Consider the following 18,555-nt stretch of genomic DNA (forward strand, 5'->3'; position numbering starts at 1 on the left):
TCCTGGGGCTCATGAAATAACTATTGAATGAATGAATGAAATGCTTATTGTTAGAATTTACTTACCTTATTTTCCCTTCTGATACAAGCATATTGAAGTTAAGACCCCTGTCTTGCCCTTACCAGAATCCTTGTAGATCCTACCCTGAAACTTATGTATGAAAACATACACTAAATTCTCACTTGAGTCAAATATTATAACATTTTAACACTTTATAAAAAGCAAAGGAAAAAAGGATTTTGCTTCAAAGAGCAGATTCCATTTAACAGCTTATCCTTCCAACTGATGAGCACACAAGCACTGGATCTGGAAGGCCCTGCTGGGATGTTGGCGGCATGGTTATTTGACACGGTGATTTCATTCATGAGTTTATAGAGCCTCTGTCACAGCCTCCATCAGAAGGGACGCAAAGACCAGCAATTATCTCATCCTAAGGTGCCTGGTCTCAATGAAGCGCATATCTGTCCATTCTGTGATCTGTCTTAGACTACTTTAAACCCAGAACAATCTGTCTGTTATTCCTATCTAGGGGAATTTCTCCCGTTTGCAAAAATGAGGTATTTAACCACCAACAGTCCTGATCTTATTAAAACCACCAGGTCTTTCTATTACAATTATACACCTGAAAAGATGAAATGTCATACCACATTTTGTCATTTTAAATCCATCTAATGTGGATTACTTAGCCTTTATTAAATGACTACTGAACCTTGATTTTGATACTCAGGAACACTAGTTAAAGAGGAAAATTGCATTCTCAGGCTTATCCACCTATTGTTAGTATAAGGGATAATTATTGTTGTTAGGGATTAGCAACCAAGTAATGCCTTCTAATTAACAGGATCTAAAATAAAGTGAAACACAAGAAATTACTGTTTAACCATAATATTTAAAGACCAGGCTCCCTATCCATTTAATTTATTTAAATTTAATAATAAGTATCATATATCAAGACAATTGTATTATTCTTTATTTGACTTTAATGTCTAATTGCCAAAGAATGCTCAAACTACTGCACAATTGCACTCATCTCACATGCTAATAAAGTAATGCTCAAAATTCTCCAGGCCAGGCTTCAACAATATGTGGACCGTGAACTTCTTGATGTTCAAGCTGGTTTTAGAAAAAGAGGAACCAGAGATCAAATTCCCAACATCCACTGGATCATTGAAAAAGCAAGAGAGTTCCAGAAAAACATCTATTTCTGCTTTATTGACTATGCCAAAGCCTTTGACTGTGTGGATCACAAGAAACTCTGGAAAATTCTGAGAGAGATGGGAATACCAGACCACCTGACTTGCCTCTGGAAAAATCTGTAAGCAGGTCAGGAAGCAAAAGTTAGAACTGCACATGGAACAACAGACTGGTTGCAAATAGGAAAAGGAGTACGTCAAGGGTGTATATTGTCACTGCTTATTTAACTTCTATGCAGAGTACATCATGAGAAACGCTGGCTGGAAGAAGTACAAGATTGCCGGGAGAAATATCAATAACCTCAGATATGCAGATGACACCACCCTTATGGCAGAAAATGAAGAAGAACTAAAGAGCCTCTTGATGAAAGTGAAAGAGGAGAGTAAAAAAGTTGGCTTAAAGCTCAACTTTCAGAAAAATAAGATCATGGCATCCAGTCCCATCACTTCATGGGAAATAGATGGGGAAACAGTGGAAACTGTGGCTGACTTTATTTTGGGGGGCTCCAAAATCACTGCAGATGGTGATTGCAGCCATGAAATTAAAAGACGCTTACTCCTTGGAAGGAAAGTTGTAACAAACCTGGATAGCATATTAAAAAGCAGAGACATTACTTTGCCAGCAAAGGTCTATCTAGTCAAGGCTATGGTTTTTCCAGTGGTCATGTATGGATGTGAGAGTTGGACTGTAAAGAAAGCTGAGCACCAAAGAATTGATGCTTTTGAACTGTGGTGTTGGAGAAGACACTTGAGAGTCCCTTGGACTGCAAGGAGATCCAACCAGTCCATCCTAAAGGAGATCAGTCCTGAATATTCATTGGAAGGATTGATGTCGAAGCTGAAACTCCAATACTTTGGCCACCTGATGCAAAGAACTGACTCATTTGATAAGACCCTGATGCTGGGAAAGATTGAGGGCAGGAGGAGAAGGGGACGACAGAGGATGAGATGGCTGGATGGCATCACCAACTCAATGGACACGAGTTTGGGTAGACTCCAGGAGTTGGTGATGGTCAGGGAGGCCTGGCATGCTACGGTTCATGGGGTCACAGAGTCGGACACGACTGAGTGACTGAACTGAACTGAAGCCAGCTTTATAATTCTCCTCTTTCACCTTCATCAAGAGGCTCTTTAGTTCCTCTTCACTTTCTGCCGGTAGAATGATGTTATCTGCATTGTTTGCTATGACCAGCACATTCTCTTGGCAAAACTGTTAGCCTTTGCCCTGCTTCATTTTGTACTCCAAAGCCAAACCTGCTTGTTACTCCAGTTATCTCTTGATTTCCTACTTTTGCTTTCCAGTCCTGTATGATAAAAAGGACATCTTTTTTGGTCTTAGTTTTAGAAGGTCTTGTAGGTCTTCATAGTACTGTTCAACTTCATTTTCTTCAGCATTAGTGGTTAAGGTATAGACTTGGGTCACTGTGATGTTGAATAGTTTGTCTTGGAAATGAACCAAGACTATTCTGTCAAAATAGCCCTCTATTTTTCACATTTGTAAGCAAAATATTTCTTTTCTCTTGTTGAGTAAATAAGCACCAAGTTTACAAGTTTACTTCCTAAAAACATTTTCAACTTCCTAGTAATTGGATATTATTTTGCATTCTATATGATAAAAATAATTATGTACAGAAATTATTTTAGATTATTATGCATATGGCCACAGAGTTAAGGTAATGTATAAACTTTCTTTGACATTTTTGTTTTTAGCATGTATATTTCTTCACAAGGGAGTTTTCTTCTTATGAGAAATATCCTTCTGTTGCAATTCCATGTTAATTTTATGGAACGTAAAACCTGTATTTCATGTGTCTCAGGAGAGATTCTAGGTAAATAATGAAAATCAAAACAAAACCTTGGTAAAATGACCAAATAAAAACTTACAAGTGCTTACAAGTCACATACTTACTCTACATGCATTTTTTATTAGAATGTAATAAGTGGCTTTTAATAGGTGAGTTTTATGACAATCAACTACTAACCAACATTTGGCCTATTGGGGCAAATATTATATACTACTTGAGCCCCTCAAACATAGGGCTGCATGTTTGAGGTCACATAAGAACTCAATATTTCCTGGATATGTACAAATCAAAACTATCCAATACTAATATTGATCTACCTTGAGCTTTAAACTTAAAGGGATTAAGAAAGTTAAAGAGATTGAATAGGCATGAAGAAAAGGTCATGTGGTATACCGCATTCTGAGGCCAAATTTTCTGAGTTGGAATGCTGGCACAACCACGTTTTCTGTTTTTGTTTTTCCAAAACTAACTTCTTTGTGCCTCAGTTTAGTTTTCTCACCTGAAAAATGGGCACCGTAGTAGTACGCAATGGGCTATTATGAGGATTAATTAATTACCACTTGGAAAGCATTTAGAACAGTACATAGCACATAATAAAGACTAGGTAAGCATTCCTTTAAAAGTAAGATTTGTACTATAAGATGCCAACTATATGACAGTCTGGAAAAGGCAAAACTATGTAGACAATAAAAAGGTCAGTGGTTACCACAATGGACAGGAAGGACAAATAGGCAGAGCACAGAGGATTTTCAAGGCAGTAAACTATTCTATATGATGTTATATGGATAAATATGTGTCATTATGTGTTAGTCCACATCCATAGAATATATAGCACCAAGAGTGAACCTTAATATAAAATATGGGTGATTATGTTGTGTCAATGCAATCATCCTTGATAAAAAATGTACTTTTGTGGTGAATGATGTTAATAATGGTGGAAGCTATGCATGTAGAGAAGCAGTGAGTGTATGATAAATCTCTATACTTTCCTCTCACTTTAATTGCAAATCTTAACTTTATTTGAAAAACTTGTCTTTAAAAAAAGTTAAGTAACCATAAATGATGGTCTTAACACCTGTGGGAAAAACAAACAGGAACAACTGACAAGATAAACCTCAAGAAATGGCATGGGAGTGAAACAAATGTGCACATAGACGAGAAACACATTTTCTTAAACTGTGCAATTTCTTTTTTTCTGTAACAGATTTATCTTCCTCATAAGCCTCTACCCTGTTAGATGGAGGTGAGACAAGAAGGTAGTGGAGACAATAAAAACTTTCCCATTAATTTTATCTCCAACTTTTCTTAAATTGCTTTCTTCAGTAGATATTTTTGGATGAATAGGTAAACATGTATGTTTTCTCTTCTATCTTCCATTGCTGCCATATTGAGAGCAAGGATGTCATGTGTTATCATGACAGTGACCAAAGAAAAACCAAAGATGCTATGCAGTGTTCTCAGGCTACAGACTTTCTTCCCCTCTTGGGTCTAATCAGGAGCCCCAGTCATTCCTGCATCCTTGGTGATGTGCCAGTTCCTGTTGGCCTTTTAGTATAGGATAGTAACCACTGGTGCTAAAGGCTGACCATGCCTCTTCCTGATCCCTGATTACTGCCCCTGCCCAACCCTCAATAGGGTTTTATACAGTTACACTTCCGTCTCCTAAAGACTATGTGCAGGTTCACCATGTGAGAAGCTTCAACTCTCACCCCAACTCCTCCTTCTGCCAGAGTTACCCTAGTTGTCAAAGCTACATTGCATATGGCACTGAGAAGAATGCTTAGGAAATGGAATCATTCGTTCTGGTGTTCTATCATTTTCTTACATCTTTCCAAGTAGTTTTTCAGCACTCTGCCCTTGTTCAAAACTAGGAGTAATGAGGACTTCATCACATGATTTTCTTATCCTACCCAACCTTCCTTTGTTCTTCCCACATTCCTCTAAGGATGGAAGGGACAGAAGTTTTTCCTTCCCTTGTGGTAGGGACTTCCTCATGCTGTATCTTTAGGTCTAGCTACAGCTGGTTTATAATAACTTTGATGCTTGACTGGCCAGGCCAGCTCTTAGTCTACTAGTAGCAGAATACAATTAGACACTAGGGATTATCAGGTTCAAAAAATACATTGGTTTACTATTTTAAAAGAAAAAATCATAAATTAAATGGATATTATTTTTTTCTAAAAGTAGAGGAAAAATGCCTCAAAAAGTTGGCAGAAGACTATTATTTTTTCATCATAATTCTTTACATCTGTGTAGTTTTTCAGAAGCTTTCAGAGAATTTTCACATACTATATTTCACTTTAACCTGATAGCAATGTGATGACACAGGCAAAGTAGGGATTCATAATCTCATTTTTATCAAAAAATAAACCAAGGCTCAAGGAAGAACAAAGGGCAAATAAGTATAGGAGGTGGCTCTAAAACCAAGGGCTTCTGAATCATAGTTTAGTGCCCTTCAGTATTCCATTACTCACACTACATTCAAAAGTTCTTCCCTGCCACCCTCTACCCTGTAGGACAGCAAATTCCATGTGCATAAGAAGAAACTCTTATTGTGCAGAAGCTTTTCATTTTAATTAGGTCCCATTTGTTTATTTTTTCTTTTATTTCCAATATTCTGGGAGATGGGTCATAGAGGATCCTGCTGTGATTTATGTCAGAGAGTGTTTTGCCTATGTTCTCCTCTAGGAGCTTTATAGTTTCTTGACTTACATTTAGATCTTTAACCCATTTTGAGTTTATTTTTTTGTATGGTGTTAGAAAGTGTTCTAGTTTCATCCTTTTACAAGTGGTTAACCAGTTTTCCCAGCACCACTTGTTAAAGAGATTGTCTTTTCTCCATTGTATATTCTTGCCTCCTTTGTCAAAGATAAGGTGTCCATAGGTGCGTGGCTTTATCTCTGGGCTTTCTATTTTTTTCCATTGATGTATATTTCTGTCTTTGTGCCAGTACGATACTCTCTTGATGACTGTGGATTTTTTTTTTTTAATAAATTTTATTTTATTTTTATTTTTATTTATTTATTTTTTTTTCCCCAGGGAACTTCAGTTTATTTTTTATTTTTTATTTTTTTTTATTTATTTTTTTATTCTTCCAATTTTATTTAATTTTTAAACTTTACATAATTGTATTAGTTTTGCCAAATATCAAAATGAATCCGCCACAGGTATACATGTGTTCCCCATCCCGAACCCTCCTCCCTCCTCCCTCCCCATACCATCCCTCTGGGCCGTCCCAGTGCACCAGCCCCAAGCATCCAGCATCATGCATCGAACCTGGACTGGCAACTCGTTTCCTACATGATATTTTACATGTTTCATTGCCATTCTCCCAAATCTTCCTCTCCCACAGAGTCCATAAGACTGTTCTATACATCAGTGTCTCTTTTGCTGTCTCGTACACCGGGTTATTGTTACCATCTTTCTAAATTCCATATATGTGCGTTAGTATACTGTATTTATGTTTTTCCTTCTGGCTTACTTCACTCTGTATAATAGGCTCCAGTTTCATCCACCTCATTAGAACTGATTCAAATGTATTCTTTTTAATGGCTGAGTAATACTCCATTGTGTATATGTACCACAGCTTTCTTATCCATTCATCTGCTGATGGACATCTAGGTTGCTTCCATGTCTTGGCTATTATAAACAGTGCTGCGATGAACATTGGGGTACACGTGTCTCTTTCCCTTCTGGTTTCCTCAGTGTGTATGCCCAGCAGTGGGGTTGCTGGATCATAAGGCAGTTCTATTTCCAGTTTTTTAAGGAATCTCCACACTGTTCTCCATAGTGGCTGTACTAGTTTGCATTCCCACCAACAGTGTAAGAGGGTTCCCTTTTCTCCACACCCTCTCCAGCATTTATTATTTGTAGACTTTTGGATCGCAGCCATTCTGACTGGTGTGAAATGGTACCTCATAGTGGTTTTGATTTGCATTTCTCTGATAATGAGTGATGTTGAGCATCTTTTCATGTGTTTGTTAGCCATCTGTATGTCTTTTTTGGAGAAATGTCTATTTAGTTCTTTGGCCCATTTTTTGATTGGGTCGTTTATTTTTCTGGAGTTGAGCTGTAGGAGTTGCTTGTATATTTTTGAGATTAGTTGTTTGTCGGTTGCTTCATTTGCTATTATTTTCTCCCATTCTGAAGGCTGTCTTTTCACCTTGCTAATAGTTTCCTTTGTTGTGCAGAAGCTTTTAAGGTTAATTAGGTCCCATTTGTTTATTTTTGCTTTTATTTCCAATATTCTGGGAGGTGGGTCATAGAGGATCCTGCTGTGATGTATGTCAGAGAGTGTTTTGCCTATGTTCTCCTCTAGGAGTTTTATAGTTTCTGGTCTTACGTTTAGATCTTTAATCCATTTTGAGTTTATTTTTGTGTATGGTGTTAGAAAGTGGTCCAGTTTCATTCTTTTACAAGTGGTTGACCAGATTTCCCAGCACCACTTGTTAAAGAGATTGTCTTTAATCCATTGTATATTCTTGCCTCCTTTGTCGAAGATAAGGTGTCCATATGTGCGTGGATTTATCTCTGGGCTTTCTATTTTATTCCATTGATCAATATTTCTGTCTTTGTGCCAGTACCATACTGTCTTGATAACTGTGGCTTTGTAGTAGAGCCTGAAGTCAGGCAGGTTGAGTCCTCCAGTTCCATTCTTCTTTCTCAAGATTGCTTTGGCTATTCGAAGTTTTTTGTATTTCCATACAAATTGTGAAATTATTTGTTCTAGCTCTGTGAAAAATACCATTGGTAGCTTGATAGGGATTGCATTGAATCTATAGATTGCTTTGGGTAGTATACTCATTTTCACTATATTGATTCTTCCGATCCATGAACATGGTATATTTCTCCATCTATTAGTGTCCTCTTTGATTTCTTTCACCAGTGTTCTATAGTTTTCTATATATAGGTCTTTAGTTTCTTTAGGTAAATATATTCCTAAATATTTTATTCTTTGTTGCAATGCTGAATGGAATTGTTTCCTTAATTTCTCTGTTTTCCATTGTTAGTATATAGGAATGCAAGGGATTTCTGTGTGTTGATTTTATATCCTGCAACTTTACTGTATTCATTGATTAGCTCTAGTAATTTTCTGGTAGAGTCTTTAGGGTTTTCTATGTAGAGGATCATGTCTTGTGCAAACAGTGAGAGTTTTGCTTATTCTTTTCCAATTTGGACTCCTTTTATTTCTTTTTCTGCTCTGATTGCTGTGACCAAAACTTCCAAAACTATGTTGAATAGTAGTGGTGAGGGTAGGCACCCTTGTCTTGTTCCTGACTTTAGGGGAAATGCTTTCAATTTTTCACCATTGAGGATAATGTTTGCTATGGGTTTGTCATATATAGCTTGTATTATGTTGAGGTATAGCCTTCAGAATGGGAGAAAATAATAGCAAATGAAGCAACTGACAAACAACAAATCTCAAAAATACACAAGCAACTCCTGCAGCTCAATTCCAGAAAAATAAATGACCTAATCAAAAAATGGGCCAAAGAACTAAACAGACATTTCTCCAAAGAAGACATACAGATGGCTAACAAACACATGAAAAGATGCTCAACATCACTCATTATCAGAGAAATGCAAATCAAAACCACAATGAGGTACCATTTCACGCCAGTCAGAATTGCTGCTATCCAAGAGTCTACAAGCAATAAATGCTGGAGAGGGTATGGAGAAAAGGGAACTCTCTTATACTGTTGGTGGGAATGCAAACTAGTACAGCCACTATGGAGAGTAGTGTGGAGATTCCTTAACAAACTGGAAATAGAACTGCCTTCAGTTCAGTTCAGTCGGTCAGTCGTGTCCGACTCTTTGCGACCCCATGAATTGCAGCACGCCAGGCCTCCCTGTCCATCACCAACTCCTGGACTTCACTCAAACTCATGTCCATTGTGTTGGTGATGCCATCCAGCCATCTCATCCTCTGTCATCCCCTTTTTCTCCTGCCCCCAATCCCTTCCAGCATCAGAGTCTTTTCCAACGAGTCAACTCTTCACATGAGGTGGCCAAAGTACTGGAGTTTCAGCTTTAGCATCATTCCTTCCAAAGAATACCCAGGACTGATTTCCTTTAGAATGGACTGGTTGGATCTCCTTGCAGTCCAAGGGACTCTCAAGAGTCTTCTCCAACACCACAGTTCAAATGCACCAATTCTTCGGCACTCAGCCTTCTTCACAGTCCAACTCTCACATCCATATATGACCACTGGAAAAACCATAGCCTTGACTAGACGGACCTTTGTTGGCAAAGTAATGTCTCTGCTTTTGAATATGCTATCTAGGTTGGTCATAACTTTCTTTTCAAGGAGTAAGTGTCTTTTAATTTCATGGCTGCAGTCACCATCTGCAGTAATTTTGGAGCCCAGAAAAATAAAGTCTGACACTGTTTCCACTGTTTCCCCATCTATTTCCCATGAAGTCATGGGACCAGATGTCATGATCTTCATTTTCTTAATATTGAGCCTTAAGTCAACTTTTTCACTCTCCTCTTTCACTTTCCTCAAGAGGCTTTTTAGTTCCTCTTCACTTTTTGCCATAAGGGTGGTGTCATCTGCATATCTGAGGTGATTGGAATTTCTCCCGGCAATCTTGATTCCAGTTTGTGCTTCTTCCAGCCCAGCGTTTCTCATGATGTACTCTGCATATAAGTTAAATAAGCAGGGTGACAATATACAGCCTTGACATATTCTTTTTCCTACTTGGAACAAGTCTGTTGTTCCATGTCCAGTTCTAACTATTGCTGCCTGACCTGCATATAGGTTTCTCAAGAGAACTGCCTTATGACCCAGCAATCCCACTGCTGGGCATACACACTGAGGAAACCAGAATTGAAAGAGACATATGTACCCCACTGTTCATCACAGAACTGTTTATAATAGCCAGGACATGGAAGCAACCTAGATGTCATCAGCAGATGAATGGATAAGAAAGCTGTGGTACATATACACAATGGAATATTACTCAGCCATTAAAAAGATACATTTGAATCAGTTCTAATGAGGTGGATGAAACTGGAGCCTATTATACAGAGTGAAGTAAGCCAGAAAGCAAAACACCAATACAGTATCCTAACACATATATATGGAATTTAGAAAGATGGTAACGATAACCCTGTATGCAAGACAGCAAAAGAGACACTGATGTATAGAACAGTCTTTTGGACTCTGTGGGAGAGGGAGAGGGTGGGATGATTTGGGAGAATGGCATTGAAACAGGTATAATATCATATATGAAACAAATTGCCAGTTCAGGTTCAATGCTTGATACAGGATGCTTGGGACTGGTGCACTGGGATGACCCAGAGGGATGGTATGGGGAGGGAGGTGGGAGGGGGGTTCAGGATGGGGAACACATGTACACCTGTGGCAGATTCATGTTGATGTATGGCAAAACCAATACAATATTGTAAAGTAATTAGCCTCCATTAAAGTAAATAAATTTGTATTTTAAAAATAGAGGAAACTCTTAAATGGTCTCTTTAACACTTTGTCATTGACAATCTAAGAATATTCCACTTTCCACTGGTAGTTTCTAAAGGAAAATAATCATTAAGGCAACAATTCATAAATGTCCACACTTTGTATGTCAGGTCAGTACTCTATAAGCAGAAGCCTCCACACCAACTAGAGAGGAGAGGAGTTCTGTTTTTCCTCAACTCCATGCTCATCTACAAGTGGGATGTATGGCTTCATCCTGGCCTGACTTGTCTGAAGATACTGCCTATGACCTTTCAGAGCAGCAGCATAACCAGCAGTGCTCTGGGTGTTTCTATTGAAATTCTCACAGCCTTTTTCATTTCCAAGGTCACATACTAAGCATCTGGAAGAGTCAGAAATAAAAATTAATTCATTTTAATTCATGTATATCAGCACTAAAATGGACTTGCAACCAGTAGGTATAAACTCTCTGTGACTTATAAGTGGTCTATTTTCCTACTGCCCAGTAATAAGAAATAATTATTTTAATGTCATTGGGGACTGGATCAAAGAAGGGAATTAATAAAACCTATGATGAAAAATGTTACTTCTACAATATCACTGCAAGTGTTAAACATAATAATTATAACTGTTGGCTGTTTTCTTATTGGTGATGTTGATGTCAAATTAGCCTCAGATGTGTTACATTTGCATATATAAAATATTTAGTGCTAATTGAGAGTTTAGCCTGATGTATTAGTCAATATTGAAAGGCTTCTATTAAATTTAATGCAATTTTTACACATTGCTAGATTACATTTTTTTTGCAGTTTGCTAGTTTTTGTTCAGTATCACTTTTTGCTCTGAAAATCTGGAGGCAACCCTTTGAGATTTACACATTTAAAAAAAATCACAGTGATATTTGCTTTATATATGCTACTTAACAGAGCTGTTTATTTTGACCTTAGTTTTTTCTATTTTAGCTGTAAACAATGCTGATGTTTTAAAGCAAAATAATTAACATATTGCAGATATATAAATTACAAAATAAATAATCTTTGTAAAAGTACAATGGAGTATTCATAAGCACTAGAGTCTATTCAAAAATGTCAAACATTCCATGCTTTTCCATGTGCTGACACTCACCTCTAGATTTGGTCAAAACTGCCAGGAATGAGCTCTGTAGTTCAAAGATGAAGTACAGAGCAGCTTAGCTAAGCACCTGGGAAAATCTGAGCATCAGAAAATCTTAAATCTGCCTGATCCAAGATTTAGCCCTTTTTCCCCCCACAAATGGAACTGCATTCTCTTCCTAATAATTACTATTGTTTTGGTATTATATTTTCTCCTATACAATTCATTTTCACAAAGAAACTTACTACTGTTTGGTATAATGTACTATTTTCACAGGGGCTTCCTTGGTGGCTCAGACGGTAAAGTAATTGCCTGCAATGCGGGAGACTCAGGTTTGATCCTTGAGTCAGGAACATCCTCTGGAGAAGGGAACGACTCGCTCCAGTCATTCTTGCCTGGAAAATTCCGTGGACAGAGTAGCCTGGTGGGACATAATCCATGGGGTTGCAAAGAGTTGGGCACAACTGAGCAACTAACACTTTCACTATTCTTACAACCTGAAATACCTAGTTAAAGCTTCAAGAAAAATGACAAAATTTTATGTGAATTACAAAGAGAAAATGGGTTGCTGGATATTGAAAGCATATACATACAAAAATATACTTCAGATGTATTTCAATTATTCAGATAGTAGATGTTAGGGAAATGTGTCTGTCTAGGGAAATAGAAATTACAAAATTTCATGCAAGGTTTAGGAAAGCTAACTAGAATATTTATCTACAATAGGCCACTTAGGTGAAAGTATGTGAGTTCATTTAAGAAGTGAATAATACCCTGTGTATGTATGTATGTATATATATATATATATATATATATATATATATACATACACACATATATTTATTTATTTATAATCGCTAGAAGGAAAAGACAAGGGAAAAAATCATACTAGTAACATTTTCCAATTAAACCTCACTTGTACATAATGTATCCATTCATTCAAATTAGCCATAATTTGTTCAGTACATATGTTGGTTATAATATAGAGCAAATAGCAGTGCCATAAATCGCTATTTCATTTAATATTAAAACACCTATTCTACCACTGTAGTCATTGTATTAGCAGCAAAATATAATTTAATTTTTTTAAAAAAGCATTTCCAGTTTAACTTTATAATCATCAGTTGTCATATTACATAGAGATTCTGATGTAGTTATTTGTGTAATTTTAATACGCATATTCCAGTGGTTTATAAATCTATGAAGTAGACTATGACTGTGTACATTTTTGTTGCAAAAGAAATTTTTGTTTTGTTAATTATTATATTTCTTCCTCCTTCTGAAGGCTATGCAAGTACTGAAAACCACTTTGTAAACTTATTTAAAATATTTCGTGTTGTATATTCCTTAAAATACAAATGATTCAAGTTTCAGATTTGTAATGCCAAAATAATGGTATTATGCTAACAAAACATTGATATTTCAATGCATTAAAAACATGCACTAGAATATTAAAAAAAAAAACTAGTATTGTTAATTCTAGGTATTGAAAATCTAAAAAATATTAGTCAACTAACTGGTCACCATCATTGTTAGCATTTTTAACAGCCAGACTACATCTCAATTATCAAACTCATTACTTCCATCTAACTGGTAGGTGGGTTCATTTTTTCCTTTTTCTAAACCGTACTCAATTGTCAACACTTAAAAATTGTTATATTTCACATTGAAAAGTCCGTATTTTTCTATAAAATCCAAACTTGTGGTTTCTCTCAAAAATTGCATTCCCACTTGGCAACAGAAAGCTGTCACCGGTACCCAGCTGAGAAGGAGCTCATGTTCCCCATGTGGTTACAGCTTGCACTCAACACGTTTGGCTCATTTAGATTAATTTCTTGGGCCTATGAGTGCACTAAAGCTTTCTGACCCTGAACTATAGGTGCACTGGATACATAGATGCTGAGAGCATAAGGGAGGCTGGGTTAAGCATATGGACACTATTGCACCCCTGTTAATCTGAGTGGCCATATTTACAGTGTTCTGGGAAAAAAGGTCTAGAAAAATCCATTGCCAGAAAGTAGATATTAGTCTATATCATATTATGTTATAGCCCTGTTATTTTGTACTCCTCTCCTTTTCCCTATATTTAATGCAATGGAAAAAGTTAAGCCTCTCTTCTCTGCTTTGGAACAATCAAAACAGGTATCTAGAAACCCAGCACTCATTTCAATCCAGAAATCATTTTGCTATTGCTGTTAATTTTGAAAGGTCACATTTCTATTCTACTTTTCTTTCCAGAAGATAAATTCCACATAGGTTGTTCCCAAAAGTTTCAAAGACAGCACCATTTGCAAAATATAAATGCCTAAAAAATTTTTTTAAAGAATTAGAGTCAAAATAGTTTACCATATGTCTGAGTCCATTTGAGCTGCTATAACAAAAATATAAACTGAGTGAATTTATAAACAATAAGCATTTATTTCTCACAATTCTGGTGGCTATAAAGTTCAAGATCATGGTACAGGCAGATATCAGGTATGGACCTACTTCCCAGTTGATAGACCTCACATTTTCCCAGTGTCCTCACATAATAGAAGGGACAGCTAGCTCTCTGGGGTTTCTACTATATAGGCACTAACCCTAATCATGAGGGCTCTGGCCTCATGATCAAATCACCTTTCAAAGGCCTTACTTCCCAATACAGGGGATTTCTAAGTGGCGCTAGTGGTAAAGAACCCAGCCGCCAATGCAGGAGACATAAGAGACACGGATTTGACCCCTGGGTCAGGAAGATCCTCTGGAGGAGGGCATGGAAACCTGCTCCAGTATTCTTGCCTGGAGAATCCCATGGACAGAGAAGCCTGGCTGGCTACAGTCCATAGGGGCACAAAGAGTCAAACATGGCTGAAGCAACTTAGCGCACACTCACCTCTTAAACAATCACCTTCAGGGTTAGGACTTCAGCATATGGATCTTGAATACATAGAGATATTCAGACCATGGTACCATATTTTCTTTATTTTTACTATCCTGATCTCTATAACATACATAAACTAGTGTCATTTTATAAGCTATCTCCAGAAATAATATGGACGATACAGTCCATGGAATTCTCCAGGCCAGGATAGTGGAGTGGGTAGCCTTTCCCTTCTCAAGGGGATCTTCACAACCCAGGAATCAAACCCAGGTCTCCTGCATTGCTTGAGGATTCTTTACCAGCTGAGCTACAAGGGAAGCCCTATTTTATAAGCTATCTCTGGAAATAATATTCAAAATTAGATAATCAGTTTGTTGCAAAGAAGTAAGTGTAATCAGTTCCCTACCCACTCTCAGCCCTATAACCACCATTTACCTAGTTCATCTCCCAGTTCAGGAAGCACAATGCATGGGGTAAGGGAGAGATTCATTGAAAGAATGAGTTAGAAACAACCTCTCAGCACCCCAAGGGCACAGGATGGGCAAGCCCAGGTAGCAGAGGAGTTGGTGGGGCACAGGATGGGCAAGCCCAGGTAGCAGAGGAGTTGGTGGGAAAGGCACTAAAAAATAAGGCCTGCTTTTGCCAGGTCCTCTCTCAGGGACCCAAAGCAACTGCTGAGCATTTCTGGCTATTAACCCTAAAGATCAAGTTAGGTAGAGACAGATTGAAGTACTGAAATCCACACCAGAATCTGGTATTCCACTACCAAGATTTAAAAGCCAAGCCATAAGTGGTGAACTAACATCATTTTTTGCTCCTTGAGACTATGAGGTGACTATTAGTCTAATAGCAACCCTGCCACACTTAGGGTATTTCATCAAGTTCCACATATTGATATTTAGCTACTTTTCTAACTGATAAAATATAATCATTGGTAAGAAAATATATAGCTATTAGGGTAATTTTAAAAGATGAACAACAGATTTAAGGAAAAATAGTTTTTCGTGAGAATAAATTAGAAACACACCAATTATCCCAAATAAAATATAAACAAAAGCAAAACTTAACAGAAATTTTATTTAAGATAAATTTTTGGAACTTTAGAAATCATATTTAATCTCCTCCATACTTGGAATGATTCTTTATCTTTTTGATGTGATTGACCCCAAAGTTTTTAAACATAATTGATCAATCTCCCTTATCATTTGCATCTGTTTCTTATGCTCTATCAGAAAGTTGAAAATCAATTAAAATTAAAAAATAATCACAAATAAAAGTTACATTGTGTTTGACTAAATTCTATGTCCCAAGCAGCAACTAATGGGCAATAATGACTACTCATTTTGTTTGAGATTCAGTGAAAAAATAAAGGAATTATATGCTTAAAGATATATCAGAACTATCTTAATTCCCTTATTTTAAAATAATAATGTCTTAAAACTAAGAAGTGGAATTTTTTAAAATATCGATTTAAATGGATACCTTCAAAAGTTTGTACATTAAAGGTTTATTTAACTTAAATTCACAACTTGTATAACCCTAAAAATTTATCTTGTTTTTGGCTCTCTCAAAGAAAACAAGCAATGCAAACACCAAACTTTTTAAATTCCTTTGACAGTTTTACACTGAATCCAGAAATAATACAGAAGCAAAAAGAAGCTCAATTAAAAGCATTCTAATAAGAACACCATAGTGAATTTAGAGAATTTACTTTCGTTTCAACCAAATTCACTGCTAAACAAATGCACAGAAAATTTTCAAATTTAGAATTTTTTGCAGGTGGAATTCTACATCTGCAATTACTTGGTTTTAGCAAATCTATATTTGAAATGAGGTTTTAGAAAATCTATATTCGAAATGAGCTGTTCTAATTAGAAAAATCACACTCAGGACAGGTGCCCCTCATTTCACCAACTGAACACCCTTGTAGCTGCTTAGCAGTAAGAACGAACCTGTAATTGAAATTCTTCCATTGAAATGCTAAAAATTCTCCTGATTCTAAGCATAGCATGCAAAACAAAGATCATTAGTCCATAAACAGGAATCTGAGCATCTAAGAATCAGTCTTATTGCTACAGATGAGGAAACGGAAACAGGCTGTCTGGGGTCCAAAATGGCATCAGTGTGGATCATGAATAAATAAAGCATGAATGGAAGTAAAAATCAAGGAGATGGCAGAGCAAGAATTCAAGTGCCCTGACTCCAAGTAAAGTGCTTCTTTCTAAACAAATTTCTCTTATAATGCTATTACAAGGGAAGAAGAATATTAGGGGGTGGGGAAACAGAGAGACATCTGAATAAATTGATATTTTACACGAGCTTATTTTAGTGTGAGTTCCTGACTGATTTAAACCCGAGATTAACTTTTCTCGAGATGGATGCTATTATGCCGAACTTTTCAATCCAAAGACAATATTTAAAGTTACAGTTTAAAGAAACAAACAAGTTCTTACAAACAAAAAGCAGTAATAACCTCAACCAAAGCAAATTTTAGTCTTAAGAATTACAAACCTATGTATAACTAATGTGCCTTCCCCAAGTAATTGCCTGCATATGTAAACATGCACATCTAAACCCAAACACCTGTGCAGCTGTAAAATAAGACTGGGTTTGTTTTTGTTGTTGTTTGTTTGTATGTTTTCCAGTTTCCTTGTTTTGTGCATCATATCTCATGGACGCAGCATATTTATGGGCAGAATCAGATCAATGGCCAGGTAAGTCACTACTCTAAAACTAACAGATGGACCAGTGCTATTTCTAGTATAGCTGGGGAAAACAGTTGAAGCTATTTTCTAGATATCATCTCTCTGTTTAAAGTTGTTCCCTAAGTTAGTGTCTGTTTTTGATTAGAGCAGCGTTTTTTTTTTTCCTTTTTTCTGTCTATATCTCTCTTACCCTTTTAAAATAATTTCCGAGATGAAAGGCATATAATTTCCGTGCTACAGAAAGAAATACCTAGTATTAGTATTGCTCCTTGTAGTTCTAGTAGGTCAATATTTATTGCCTGAAGGTCATAATTCTGTTAAGCTATTGTTTCAAGACCCTAAGGTGTTGTAGCGATTAACCAATAGATCTCTGTCATTATCTGTAAGGAGAGGCACTTCCTAAGGAAAAAAAAATAAAATTTTTAAAACACATCAGATGTTTTATATATTTTTTAAGATTTTTTAATGTGGATTTTTAAAGTCTTTATTGAACTTGTTACAATATTGCTTCTGTTTTATGTTTGTTGGTGTTTTGGCCAGGAGGCATGTGGGATCTTAGCTCCCCAATCAGAGATCAAACCTGCACCCGCTAATAGGAAGGTGAAATCTTAACCAATGGACTACCAGAGAAGTCTCAGATGTATTATATCTGAGTTCAAGTTGTACCTTGAACATAACTTTTTTTTAAAGGAAAGTTATTTAAATTGACGTGTTACAAGCAAGCACAAAAATATCTACCACCTAACATAGTAAAATAAAGGAACCTTGAATGACTCACTGTGCCCAACACCTGGATCCTCCGACGTTGCTTGCACTCTCTTCCCTTCCCTTTCTCCCTCTTTATCTCCCTCTCCCATCTCTCTGTCATTTTGTCCATACAAAGTTAACATTACCCCTGACAAGGAAGTGATTAGGTAGGGGATAAAAATCAGATGGCTTTCTGAAACATGAAAACAACCTATTGGTTACTTGTATTCAGTCAAAGGTGTGTCAATTCTAGGCTGCATAAACCACAACGGCCTGAAAAAAACTAATCTTATTCGGGATCAACTGCAGAGTCAGTTCAACCAAAATGCTCTAAATATTTCAGTCCAATTATATCATGCTGCCTCTCCTGGAATTTCACTTTACGATTATATGTATTATACTACAAAGATTTCTATTTACATTATATAGAATGTGTCACAGAAAAATACAAAAGCAGTTCTTTCCAGATTCATGTCTATATTGTAGAGACTTTCATGAGGACCATCTATTGTTCAAATATTAGAACTAAACTAATTCTATTTCCTATTCCTACCTTTGGCAGACAATACTCCTTACCTACCTAATGGCAATTTCCCCCACTTCCTTATTAAATGTACCCCAATTTTGTTAGGTATCAATAACCTTATCGTTCGTGGTTGGTAGTAGAATGGCGATTGGTTTCATCCATCAGGGTAAT

This window comes from Bos grunniens, chromosome 2 (genome assembly GCF_055505025.1).
Source record: "Bos grunniens cultivar Pamir isolate PY7600 chromosome 2, Bosgru_T2T1.0, whole genome shotgun sequence".
Classification (NCBI taxonomy): domain Eukaryota; kingdom Metazoa; phylum Chordata; class Mammalia; order Artiodactyla; family Bovidae; genus Bos; species Bos grunniens.